General features: G+C 43.2%; 1 protein-coding gene across 6 annotated transcripts in view; it reads left to right on the plus strand.

Moving 5' to 3' along the window:
• SP7 (Sp7 transcription factor) overlaps positions 1 to 13,222 on the plus strand; it is a 45,242-nt gene that overhangs the window by 2,786 nt on the left and 29,234 nt on the right. For 5 of the 6 annotated variants that reach the window (XR_014083628.1, XM_081596096.1, XM_081596098.1 and 2 more), the window contains exon 2: positions 1,388 to 1,471. The gene's annotated coding sequence lies outside the window, so the exon portion shown is untranslated. Of the gene's footprint in view, positions 1 to 312; positions 487 to 1,387; positions 1,472 to 13,222 lie in introns of those variants that run through there. The other variant, XR_014083629.1, reaches the window with a different exon arrangement.

The following is a 13,222-nucleotide window of genomic DNA, read 5'->3' on the forward strand; positions in this document are numbered from 1 at the left end:
AGGAGGGAGGAGGAACTAAAACTGTGGCGCAGTCCTCTGAACATTTCTAATTTAATCCTTTCAACCAGTGTAAGAAATTTTGCTCTTCTATAGATGAGAAACCTCGAAGCTCCTATACTTTAAATTATGACTGTTTTGTTTAGTTTCAAAGCTTTTTTTTTTTTTTAATCCAATAGTTCTAAGCTAGTCTAAGCCTGAAAAGGGAACTAGGGTTTGGTTTTATTCCAGGTAGTGAGAAAAAAGACATAGCTTTAGACCCAGAAATTCAAGAGCCACGCTCCTTTACACTATACTCTCTCTTTGCTTCTCCAGGAGGAGACAGAATTCGGACCTGGCCTGTGAGGGACATCCTCAACATAAGCTTGTTTATTAACAGTTTCTGAGAGCAAATGGACATCTTGTCCAATTCATCTGTGAAAACCTGAACAGATTTTCTTTCCACTAAACAAAAAAAAATATAAACTTTGTTTCAAGTTTGTCTTCTAACCGTTTGTGAAATCACTTAAATAACTCCTAATGACTGTGTTTAAAAAAAGCCATGTGGATTGAGGGTTGTCTTCATTCAAAACCACTCATAAGAACACAGGCACTAAGTAGTAACACTCCAGTGTGGTAATCGGTCTGCCGTGCACCTATTCAGGCTCATCTTCCCTGTCTACTACACTCTTAGCCTTCACTTTGTTCTTTGTTGAAGTTTTCCGCTAAAACGTGCTTTCTTGGGTCTCCAAAATTTAAAAGTACAGTTCACTGAGCTGGTCCTCCTTCTGGGCTCATAACTCTTATCTTTGATAAAAGCGAATTTTAATGCAGTCTTTGCTAACTCCCCCAGTTACTGTAAACTCTGTCCACCATGCTTTTTTTACATACATCCATTAAAGGTGTCTAAATATCACATCTCCAGTCAGACAAAGTAATCTTGAGGGCCAGGGATGATGCCTTTTCAGTATGTATCCTCGAGGCCTAGGATATAGTTCACAGTAAACACTTGATAAATGAAAGGGGAAGCCCAGTCCCCCAAATCCTGAATAGGTCTTCAGATATTACAACGCCAAGGATTGCTTCTCAGCCTTGGGTTGGTTGCCTTTTTCAAGTTAAACCTGATTTTGAAGGTACTCTTTGATTTTAGCGATTTCCCATTTAGCAATCTGGTAACAGTAATATTTTACAAATTAAAACATACAAATGATTTTGAAGTTAACATCATTGTAAACTTCCCTTTGGTAAACTTTCAACAACAGCTGTTAAGAACAAAACACATTGACTACAATTCTGTTTACTTGTCGTACTTACTCTAAGATAAAGAAGCTTAGGAAAGAAAAATAGTCCCTGACAAGAAAATAAAGTCTCAGAAGATAAACCCTGATTTTTCACATCATGCACATTTCAGGTCATTTACAAGGCAGTTGGTGACTGGAGAAGCTAAATGGACCATCACACATCCCTCAGCCTTTTCAAGACCCTGAAAACCCAGGTAACTCATAACTCTAACAAGTCAGGTTTCTTTGTTTGAGAAGCTCAGAACCTATTGATGAGAAATTCAGGACAGGCTACAGTATTCTTTACTATTATTATTTAAAATGACTCATTTTGCATCTTTGCTGGGTTTGTTTCGTTATCTGAGAAGCATTCAGGTTCATCCCTGCCTAGACTACCTGGTACTAAGAAGGCAACTAGTACCAGTACAACTAGTCCTGGTCCGTGGCTCTGGTGGTCTTGAAGGTGCTGGAGAATAAAGAAAGGCTGGGGGGAGGGGTTTCTTTTTAGAGCTGAGAGACATGTCAAGAACACTAGTTACTGTTGGAGCTGAGCTCTGGCCCAACTTTCTGGAATATTCTTTTCTGAAGACTGCAAGAAAATAGGCTTGACAGTAAACCCAGTTCCTGGTCCCTGCAGCTTGAAGACCCTTGGCAAATAAAAGCAGAGGTGGTTTAAGGGATGGTGAGAAAGAGGAAGAGAAACTGCCCAGAGACATGATCCATCTGCATTCTTGAGAGCTAGAGGAGGCAAGCTGGAGGCACCCGAGAGGTTCAGAGAGGGGTCTGGACCCCACTGTGAAAAAGCCGCTTCACTGAACAGTTAAATCTGACCCCTAGGGACTCCAGCTTAAAACAAACACATAATCAAAACATTTCCCTCACCCCAAATATCTAATCTTTCCTGGCTTCTCTGCTCACCAGTTGTGGAAACCTGTGCTTAGTGCCAAGTTACCCTCACCAGTTACCCCCACCCCCACTCGGCCCTGGACCTCTGCACCCCAAGGGTGACTGGGGTCCTGCCTGACAGCTTTAAAAAAAAAAAAAGTTCCCTTTTTAACCAAAAATGAAGCAGTTTCCTTTTCTTCTTCCTCTCCTGGAACAAGAAGCCCTGAGTCCTCTCCAGAATCCAGAGCTGAGGAAAGAGCTAAGCTACCCCCCAGCTTCCCACTCCCAGTAAGGAGACTGGCTGCGACTGGCTCAGCAGGTCTATAAAAAGGACCTGCCCTCCCGGGGCATCCAAAGCCTAGGCTGGAGGAAGGAAGGGGAGGGGACCGGAGGGGGCCGGCCTGGGGCTCGCCCGGTTTCCCCCTCCCACGGGGCCACTCTGAGGGCGGGCGGAGGGCCGGGCTGGGGGTGGAGGGAGCTGGATACATAAACAAACCCGCCTGGGCCACGAGGTGCCCAGAGGAGCGGGGTGGGGTTTGCCGGCCTCTGGGACCCAGTCTGGAGCTGTAAGACGGGTGTGGGCCGGGCCTGGGCCTCTCCACCCCCAGTTTCCGGCTAGGGGTGGACCAGCTGGCTATCCCCAACCGCAAACCCCTCCTTCCTGCTTTGCTCGCCCTCCCTCGAGCCTCAGAAGTCCGCTGAAGCTCCTAGAGGCCTAACACCTGACTTCTCTCTTCTTCCGGAAGTTTTCACTGTCCACTAGGCGAGTGGGTGGTTCCTGTTATGGAAAGGCTCTGGCACTGCATGTTCATGCCTTCTTGGGGTCCCCAGAGAGATGGTGGAGAGGGCAGGAGCTTCACAGACTTTTGCTTCCAAAAGACGTTTTCCCACCGCTACCCTGAGGCTTGATGCCCAGCCTAGAAGTAACCTTTACCACAGCCTGACTTCTCACTGCATTCCCCTCCTCCACCATTGTAGGCGATCAGAGGTTCCTGGGCAAAGGTCCCTGGGCGTCTTCCACGAAGAGCTTAACCTTCAGTCACTCACAGCTAGTAACTGATACTTGTAGATAGTATACTGTCTCTTTCTTGTGTGTGAAAGTCACTCAGTTGTGTCCAACTCTTTGCGACCCCTTGGATTGTAGCCTGCCAGGCTCCTCTGTCCATGGAATTCTCTAGGCCAGAATACTGGAGAGGGTAGCCTTCCCTTCTCTAGGAGATCTTCCCCACCCAGGGATCAAACCCTGGTCTCCCTCATTGCAGGCAATTCTTTACCACCTGAGCCACCAGAGAAGTCTCTTTCTTACTGATTGGGAAATAAATTTAGGACTTAAGAAATGTATCCAATTAAGGTCTCAAGGCAGAGTGAGGTGGGACTCCCTGATGCAAATTTTTCTCTAGCATTTCTTTCCCAAAGTGTCGTGGCAGTGAACTTTTTTTAATGTTTTCTTTTAATAAATTTTTAGAAAGTGAACTACATGTGAAGCCTGTCATTTCACAGGTGTTATTGTTTAAGATGAAGAAAAAAATAAATGATATACTATGGAACAAAGGGAACCTGATCATGGTAAAGATAAGAAGGTGGGATGTGATGGATGGATCTAGAGATTATCATATTAAGTGAAATAAGCCAGACAGAGAAAAACAAATATCATATCACTTGCATGTGGGATCTAAAAATATGGTACAAATGTTTACAAAACAGAAATAGACTCACAGACATAGAAAAAAAACTTATGGTTAGAGGGGATAGTGGTGGGGGTGGGGATGGGGGAGGATAAATTAGAAGTTTTGGATTAACATATACTCACTACTATATATAAAACAGATGAACAACAAGGACCTGCTATATAGCACAGAAAACTATACTCATCTTATAATAACCCATAATGGAAAAGAATCTAAAAAAGAATATATATATATAAAACAGTCATTTTGCTGTACACTTGAAGCTAACACAATATTGTAAATTAACTAGACTTCAATAAAAATTTTAAAAAAAGAAGAAGAAAGTAGAATGTGAATGACAACTGGAGAAATACATGGTAACATCCTGGTCTCACCATCTTACATGAAGCTGTTTTTAAGAAGGATAAGGGAGAATGAGGATACTTGAGTGAGGGGCTAGTCCAGATGATCCACAAGGGTTCTTCCAGCCCTGACATTCTAAACTTTAAAATCAGTCAAAGCATATTTAAAGCAGCAGCAAGTTAGAAGATAAAAACTGAGCTAACAGAGGCAGGAAATTTCTGAGCCACATCACCACCACCGCCACCAAAGATCCCAGAGTGGAAGAGGAAGCTTCCTGCTCTCCACAGTGGAGAGTGCAGGACACAGTGAACAGGTCTGGAAATGGTTCATCTCCCCTCAGTCCTGGGGAATTTTGCCTGGTCAGTCTCCTCATTTCTGCAAGGTGCACACAGCAGGGCTGAAAGGAAGAACTGCCAGTGTGGTATCCCTGTCCCAGAGGACTAGGCCAGTCCAGGCTGCCAGCATCAAGCTGATGATCCTGAGTGGCTCCTCCCTGACTTCAACCCACACTATGTTGCTAAGGGCAGCAGCCACGGAGGCTGGGGTCCAGTGGGAGCTCAGCCTCCAGATCCATAGGTGGTTAACTGCCTGTATCCCCTCAGGCTTAGCTTCCCCCCAGCTAGCTTCAAAAACACAGAACTCCAGACCACCAGCCACAAGCTTTATGTGGCCCTGATATAAGGCAATAAGAAGAAGACTGCTTCACCTAACAAATATTCTTCCCTGAAGCTAAGGAATTCTTTAGATCTAATTTCCAGTTTGCAGAAAATGTGGGGGCTGGAGAAACAAGGTAAGTGAAAACACAAAGAAACAAATTAGAAAAATTCCAAAGGCAATTTGGGGTGACTGTTTCTTCAACAAGTCAATGGCAAGGAAAAGGAGGAAGAGCTACTCTTACTTAAAGGAGACTTAAGAGGCAAACAGTCACATGCAACATGATCTTACTTTGAACAAAACTACAACAGTAAAAAGATCTTTTGGGGACAGTTGGGGAAATTTGAATGTGGACTATTAGGTCATATTAGAGAATGATTAATGGGAAAGACTGAAGGCAGGAGGAGAAGGGGACAACAGAGGATGAGATGGTTGGATGGCATCATTGACTCGATGGATATGAGTTTGAGCAAGCTCTGGGAGTTGGTGATGGACAGGGAAACCTGGCGTGCTGCAGTCCATGGGGTCGCAAAGAGTTGGACACGACTGAGCAACTAAACTGAACTGAAGGAATGATTGTTAATTTGGGGGGCAACATAAGAGCATTGGGATTATACAGGAACAAGTTTTTATTAGCAATGCATATTAAAATATTTCAGGATTTAACTTAAAATGTCTGTAAATTATATTACAATACTTAAAAAAAAAAAAGAATAACTGAGGGAATTCACTAGTAGTTTAGTGGTTATGACTTTGAACTTCCACAACAGGGGCCAGGGTTTGATCCCTGGTCAAGGAATTAGGATCCCTCAAGCTGCATGGTGAGGCCACACAAAAAAAATAATAAATAAATAAATACTAACTGACCTAAATGTGGCAAATATTAACATAATTACTTTTTGACCCCACTTCCCAAATAGTAATAATTGTTAAGTCCAGATGATAGTTATATCAAATTCATTTTCTTCACCATTCTGATTTAAATGCTTTTTTAGTAACACAAATAGTTTTTAAAATAATTAAATTATAATAAAATTCCAAATTTTAAATGTTTATTTTTATTATTTGGTTGTGCCAGATATTAGTTGTGGCACACAGGATCTTTTAGTTTCGGTATGTGGGATCTAGCTCCCTGACCAGGGGTTGAACCTGGGCTCCCTGCTATGGTTTTTCAAGTAGTCACATATGGATGTGAAAGTTGGACCATAAAGAAGGCTGAGCGTCGAAGAATTGATGCTTTTGAACTGCGGTTGTTGGAGAAGACTCTTGAGAGTTCCTTGGACTGCAAGGACAGCAAACCAGTCAATCCTAAAGGAAATCAACCCCAAATATTCATTGGAAGGATTGATGCTGAAGCTCCAATACTTTGGCCACCTGATGCAAAGAGCCGATTCATTAGAAAAGACCCTGATACTGGGAAAGATAGAAGGCAAGAGGAAACGGAGACAACAGAGGATAGTTGGATGGCATCATCGACTCAATGGACATGAGTTTGAGCAAGCTCCAGGAGATGGTTAAGGACAGGGAGGCCTGGCATGCTGCAGTCCATTGGGTTGCAAAGAGTCAGACATGACTGAGTGACTGAACAACAACAACCCCTGCATTGGGAACATGTACACTGACCACCAGGGAAATCCTCACTTCTCCTTTTATGGCTGAAGTCTCAGGCCCATGATCTCCTTTCCTTACTGCAGGAGTTCACACTTCTTTGGTTAGGTCACACTTCTTTGGTTATTCTCTTTTGCCCCTGCTTTATCAGCCTATGGCATAGTACCAAAGACATGCCACCTCTTGCCATGTCTGTCTTGTATTTGTTGATTTAGAAGAAGGGAGTAGAAATCTGAGGCTCCTCCCCTGATGCCTTTTTAGGATCCTTTTCTGGGTGGTGGTAGTAGAATTTGGGGAAGCCACTCTTCCCCGCAGAGCAGCCACCCATGTGTGAGCCAGTCAGCATCTCAGCATCTATCACACACTGTGGCTAACCCAGAAAAGTAAAGGACTCAGGAAAAATGGAGTGATTTCCCAAGCGGCAGGCTTCTGACCAAGGCTGAAGAGGGAGGCACTAAGCCGGAGAACTTCCTGCCTCCCAGCTTGTGTGATTATCCCCCACCACAGAATTTCCTGGTGATCCACTGGTTAAGACTTATCTGTTTTCACTGCCAGGGTCCCAGGTTTGATCCCTGGTCAGGGAACTGAGATCTCACAAGCCATGCAGCCAAAAATAAAAAATCATTGTTTCCCCACCATTCCCCGCTCCCCAAACGAAAGCCAGTCTCTCTGCTGTGCACTTTGATTCAGAGTTGAACATACAAGATAGGGGTGTAGACACTGGGAAAGATGAAACAAAGAAGACATGGTCCTCCCTCGAGGAAATCATGGCTTAGTAGAGGAGGCTGACTCGTACTCAGCTAATTATAACATCCTGTCTCAAAGGCGTGCTTGTGTGCATGAATGCTTAGTCCCTCAGTCATATCTGACTCTTTGCGACCCAATGAACTGTAGCCCTCCAGGCTCCCCTGTCCATGGAGTTCTCCAGGCAAGAATACTGGAGTGAGTTGCCATTTCCTCCTCCAGGGTATTACATCCTGTCTTACATGCAATGAAAGAGATACATACACAAAGGATCCTTTTTGGGGGGCCTACCTGTGCAGCTTGTGGGATCTTCGTTCCCCTACCAGTGATTGAACCTGGGCCCTCCGCACTGAGAATGAAGAGTCCTAACCATTGGGCCACCAGGGAATTCGGAAAAGGATTCCATTTTAAGGGACCTTGTGCTCAGTTTTCTCCCCAACAAACTTATACTCTCTCTTCAGACCTCTGCCATCCTCAGTCATTGAGTCTCATCCTCTATTATCAGTCATTTAGTCCCATCAATCTTATTCCACAAATATCTCAATTTCATCGCTTCCTCCCTCTCCATATCCTTAGCCACTATCTTAGTCAGCTGAACCATTGTTTATTTGTTACTACAGACAATGGAGTCCTTATCTCGAAGTTGACCCTCTTCAAGGACTTCCCTGGTGGCTCAGACGGTAAAGCCTCTGCCTACAATGCTGGAGATCCAGGTTCAATCCCTGGGTCAGGAAGATCTCCCAGAGAAGGAAATGGCAACCCACTCCAGTACTCTTGCCTGGAAAATCCCATGGACGGAGGAGCCTGGTGGGCTACAGTCCAAGGGGTCACAAAGAGTCAGATATGACTGAGAGACTTCACTTTTCACTTTCACAGACCATGGAGTCCTTATCTCCAAGTTGACCCTCTTCAAGATAGGCCCCAGGGAGTCTTATATTGATAAGAAATAGCTCATCATCAGTTCAATTCAGTTCAGTCACTCAGTCCTGTCCCACTCTTTGTGACCTCATGGACTGTAGCATGCCAGGCTTCCCTGTCCATCACCAACTCCCAGAGTTTACTCAAACTCCTGTCCTTCAAGTCAGTGATGCAATCCAACCATCTCATCCTCTGTCGTCCCCTTCTCCTCCTGCCTTCAGTCTTTCCCAGCATCAGGGTCTTTTCCAGTGAATCGGCTCTTCACATCAGGTGGCCAAAGTATTGGAGCTTCAGCTTCAGCATCAGTCCTTCCAATGAACATTCAGGACTGATTTCCTTCAGGATTGACTGGTTTGATCTCCTTGCAGTCCAAGGGACTCTCAAGAGTCTTCTCCAACACCACAGTTCAAAAGCATCAATTCTTCGACACTCAGCCTTCTTTATGATTCAACTCTGACATCCATACATGACTACTGGAAAAACCATAGCTTTGACTAGACAGAACTTTGTTGGCAAAGTAATGTCTCTGCTTTTTAATATGCTCTCTAGTAGGTTGGTCATAGCTTTTCTTCCAAGGGGCAAGCTGCAGCCACCGTTTGCAGTGATTTTGAAGCCCCCCAAAATAAAGTCTGTCACTGTTTCCATTTTTTCCCCACCTATTTGCCAGGAAGTGATGGGACCGGATGCCATGATCTTAGTTTTTTGAATGTTGAGGTTCAAGCCAGCTTTTTCACTCTCCTCTTTCACTTTCATCAAGAGGCTCTTTCTTTAGTTCCTCTTTGCTTTCTACCACGAGGGTGGCGTCATCTGCATATCTGAAGTTATTGATATTTCTCCCGGCAATCTTGATTCCAGCTTGTGCTTCATCATCAGTACAAGTCAATCAAATCTTTTCAGGACTAACCTTTCACCAAGAGAGCAAAGCTCTCCCACTCAACTATCATTCATAAAATAGGTCAAATGGTTTGCTCCATGCCATCCTATTTACACACATACAGATGTGTGCCTGGAGTGGCCTTCCTCATAATAGTAGTTCAAGAACTCACTTTCTGGGAATTCCCTGGTGGTCCAGTGGTTAGGACTCTGGACTCTCACTGCCAAAGGCCCAGTGGAGAGAAGTGAATTGGGTCTTGGAGCCACAGATCAAAGTTCATATCCAGGCTTAGAAGGTATGTAACTTGAGGCAAGTAACTTCTCAGAGCCTTAATTGCTCATCTATAAAATGAGAATATTATTACTTATCCAGAAGAGTTGTAGAGAAATTAAATGGAAATGTAGTCAGTCTTTTTTGCTTTTGTTGTTGGGTTGGTTTCTTTTCTTTATTTTTTTTTTTTTTCAGTCTGCTTGGTTTTCGTTTTTACTACCCAAGTAATACATGACACCAGGTCTTTGTATAAGATTTGAGACAGACAGTTTGCTCCCATCATTAACTTACCCCCCACACATAATAGATAGTAAATATCTGTTTTTTTAACTTTTTATTTTATACTGGAGTATAGTTGATTAAGGTGACTCAGATGGTAAAGAATCTGCTGCAATGCAGGAGACCCGGGTTCAATCCCTGGATTGGGAAGATCCCCTGGAGAAGGGAATGGCTACCCACTCCAGAATTCTTGCCTGGAGAATCCCAGAAACAAAGGAGCCTGGCGGGCTACAGTCCACGGGAGTCACAGAGTTGGATGCAATTGAGCAACTAAGCACACACACCTAATTGATTAGCAGTGTAGGCACTGATTGTTCTGGTGTTGAGAATAAAGACACAACAGTAAACAAAATAGAAAAGAACTTTTTTTCTTTTATGCGGTTACTTGCTATGTTCACATATATTCTTTGTTGGTGGTATTTTTTATGTAACCAGGTATTATAAATATTATTCTATAGCTTGCTTTTTTTCTTTTACTTAAAATATGCTAAAGATCTTTTCATTAGTTTATTTCATTGTTAATTTTTCAAGCTCTTCTAGAGCAAACATCTTTGTATTTGTGTATTTATTCCTATGTATGGGCTTCCCTGGTAGCTCAGCTGGTAAAGAATCTGCCTGCAATGCAGGACACTCTGGGTCAGGAAGATCCCCTGGAGAAGGGATAGGCTACCCATTCCAGTATTCCTGGTCTTCCCTGGTGGCTCAGTCGGTAAAGAATCTGCCTGCAAAGCAGGTTTCGATCTGGGTTCAATCCCTGGATTGGGAAAATCCCCTGGAGGAGGACATGGCAACCCACTCCAGTATTCTTGCCTGGAGAAACCCCATGGACAGAAGAGCCTGGCAGGCTACAGTCCATGGAGTCTCAAAGAGTCAGACACAACTGATCGACTAAGCACAGCACATGGCATTTAAGACAGTGGAGAGCTGTATAGCATAATGATTCAGAGTACAGATTCTGGAGACAGGTGCAAATCCTGGCTCTGTAGCTATTATGACTTTGGGCAAGTCACTTAACCTCCTTTTCTTCCTTATCTATAAAATGAGGAAATAAGAGTATTTAGTAGGTGGAATGGTTGAGGTATGGTAGGAATCCCAGCACACAGTTAAGTACATGTCAGTATTATCAGTATGAAAGTAAGTGAGTATTGGTAGCTCGGTCTTGTCCGACTCTTTGCGACCCCATAGACTGTAGCCTGCCAGGCCCCTCTGTCCATGGAATTCTCCAGCAAAGAGTCAAGACATATTTAAAATTTTGATACATTGCCAAATTATCTTCCAAAAATATTTCCAGTTGCACTCATATCAACACTGTGAAAGTGATAATTTCCCTGAATTCTCAACAATTTTTAAAATTGCTGTTGGGACTTCCCTGGAGGTTCAGTGGTTAAGACTCTGCACTTCCACTGCAGAGGCCAAGGGTTCCATCCCTGGCTGGGGACTTAAGATCCCTAATGTCTTTAGGTTAAAACATTAAAAAAAAAAAAGGTTGTCAATCTAACAATGCCATTATTGAAATTTGTGTTTTCCTGGTTAATTGAGATTTACAAGAACAGATGTCTTTTCTGTTATTGTGCATTTGTATTTTGTCCTCTGTGAGTTGCCCTTTTTGTCTTTTGTCCATTTTTCTATTGAATCGTTTGACTTAAAGCTCTTATGTATATGCCATATTCTTTGTTAACAATATGTCATATATTTTCTCCCTGTCAGTTGTCAGGTTTTTGTTTGCTTGCTTTTGAGATAGAAGATAATCAACTTCAGTGAGGTATAATTTTTATACAATAAAATGCATTCATTTTAAATGTGCATCTTGATGAGTTTAGACAAATGTATGTATCCATGTAACCAGCACAACAATCAAGATATAGAACATTACCCTAAATAGATCCCCATGCCCCTTCCCTTTGAACAATCCATGCCAACTCCCCCCTCCCCTCAGTCCCTGGGAAGCCACTGACTTGCTTTCTGACTTCTAGAATTGATTCTAGAACAAATTATATTTGTCTTGTCTAGGGTTTCCCCAGAATATAATCGTATGTTATGTGCTTTCTTTTTTACCCTAGCTTCTTTCTTCAACATAATGGTTTCAAAATTCTTCTACATTGTTGAGTGTGCTGCTGCTGCTGCTAAGTCACTTCAGTAATGTCCTACTCTGTGCGACCCCATAGACAGCAGCCCACCAGGCTCCCCTGTCACGGGATTCTCCAGGCAAGAATACAGGAGTGGGTTGCCATTTCCTTCTCCAGTGTTGGGTGTATCAATAGCTTATTTGCTATTATTACTTAGTAGTATTATGGTAAAGATATGTTTGACTTTATAAGAAACTGCCAAATTGTTTTCTAAAATTGCTGTCTTTTATTTATTTATTTATTTATATTTATTTTTTGGCTACAGTGGGCCCGCATTGCTACACTGGGGCTTTTTCTGGTTGCCCTGAGTGGCAGCTACTCTCTAGTTGCGGTGCGTGGGTTTCCATTGCTGTGGCTTCTGTTGTTGGAGAGCACAGGCTCTAGAGCATGGGATTCAGTGGTTGCGGTGCACAGGCTTACTATGCCCCAGGACTGTCAGGATACATTTAATAGGAGGCTTCCTGTGTGCTGTTTTCAGTCTTGCATGAATTCTATGTTCCTTAACAGCACCTGAATACAGGTGCCAGAGAGCTGGCAAGCCGGCTTTCGGGAATAATAGAAATTCATGTATCTCATTCATATGGAAATTCCATATGGTGAACAGCAGCCATTTACAAGTCTCCTCCTTTCTGATATGTAAAGTAACTGTTACAACCCCCTCTTTAGAGAATAATTCTAACCTCCGGCTTTCTAGATGACTTGTTAGACTTTTGATTCCTATCTCTGCTAAAAAGGGCTATCTGGTAGGAGAGTATATATATGCCCACAATATGTTGAATAAAGGCCTTTGTTCCACCGAACACTGGTCCCCGTGTCTTTCCTCATTTTCTCTCTCTCTCTGTCTCGCTCTCTCTCTCCGTTTCAGGCTGCTTCCACGGAGCACAGGTGTCCACCGTATCTACTTATTTGCCTGGGCTTTCAAGACCTCTTCGAGAGGGCGCCCTGAGCCTACGTAGAGGGTGCTAGCTCTTTGTCCTAGAGTTATATTGGCATACTGTGTAAACCAGGGAATATCAGCCTCTTTTTTTCCTCCTTTTCTTATCGGTCGACTCTGTACCCCCAAGTTCCGGTCCATTAAAGGACCACAACACAGGACATGGGGAATCTTCCCGGACCAGGGACTGAACTCATGTCCCCTGCAGTGGCAGGCGGATTCTTAATCACTGGACCACTGAGGAAGTTCTACTTTACATTTTTAAATATACATAAATACTAGATACTAACCCTTTTTCAAAAGTATTAGACATATTTTCTTCTATCAGTTGCCTTTTAATTTTGTCATTGTTATCTATGCAATAGGATCTATTTTTTTAACAGATCAAATCCATCTTTCTTTTTGTACTTTGTGTGTGTGTATTCAATCACTCAGTCATGTCCAGCTCTTTTCTACCTTATGAACTATAGCCCACCAGGCTCCTCTGTCCATGGAATTTTCCAGGCAAGAATAATGGAGTGGGTTGCCATTTCCTATTCCAGGGGATGTTCCCAATCCAAGAATCGAACCCACATCTCTTATGTGTCCTGCATTGACAGGTGAATTCTAAAGGTCCATCTAGTCAAAGCTATGGTTTTTACAGT

The sequence above is a fragment of the Giraffa tippelskirchi genome, chromosome 4, assembly GCF_054371585.1.
Source record: "Giraffa tippelskirchi isolate mGirTip1 chromosome 4, T2T-mGirTip1v1.2.pri, whole genome shotgun sequence".
In the NCBI taxonomy this organism is placed as follows: Eukaryota; Metazoa; Chordata; class Mammalia; order Artiodactyla; family Giraffidae; genus Giraffa; species Giraffa tippelskirchi.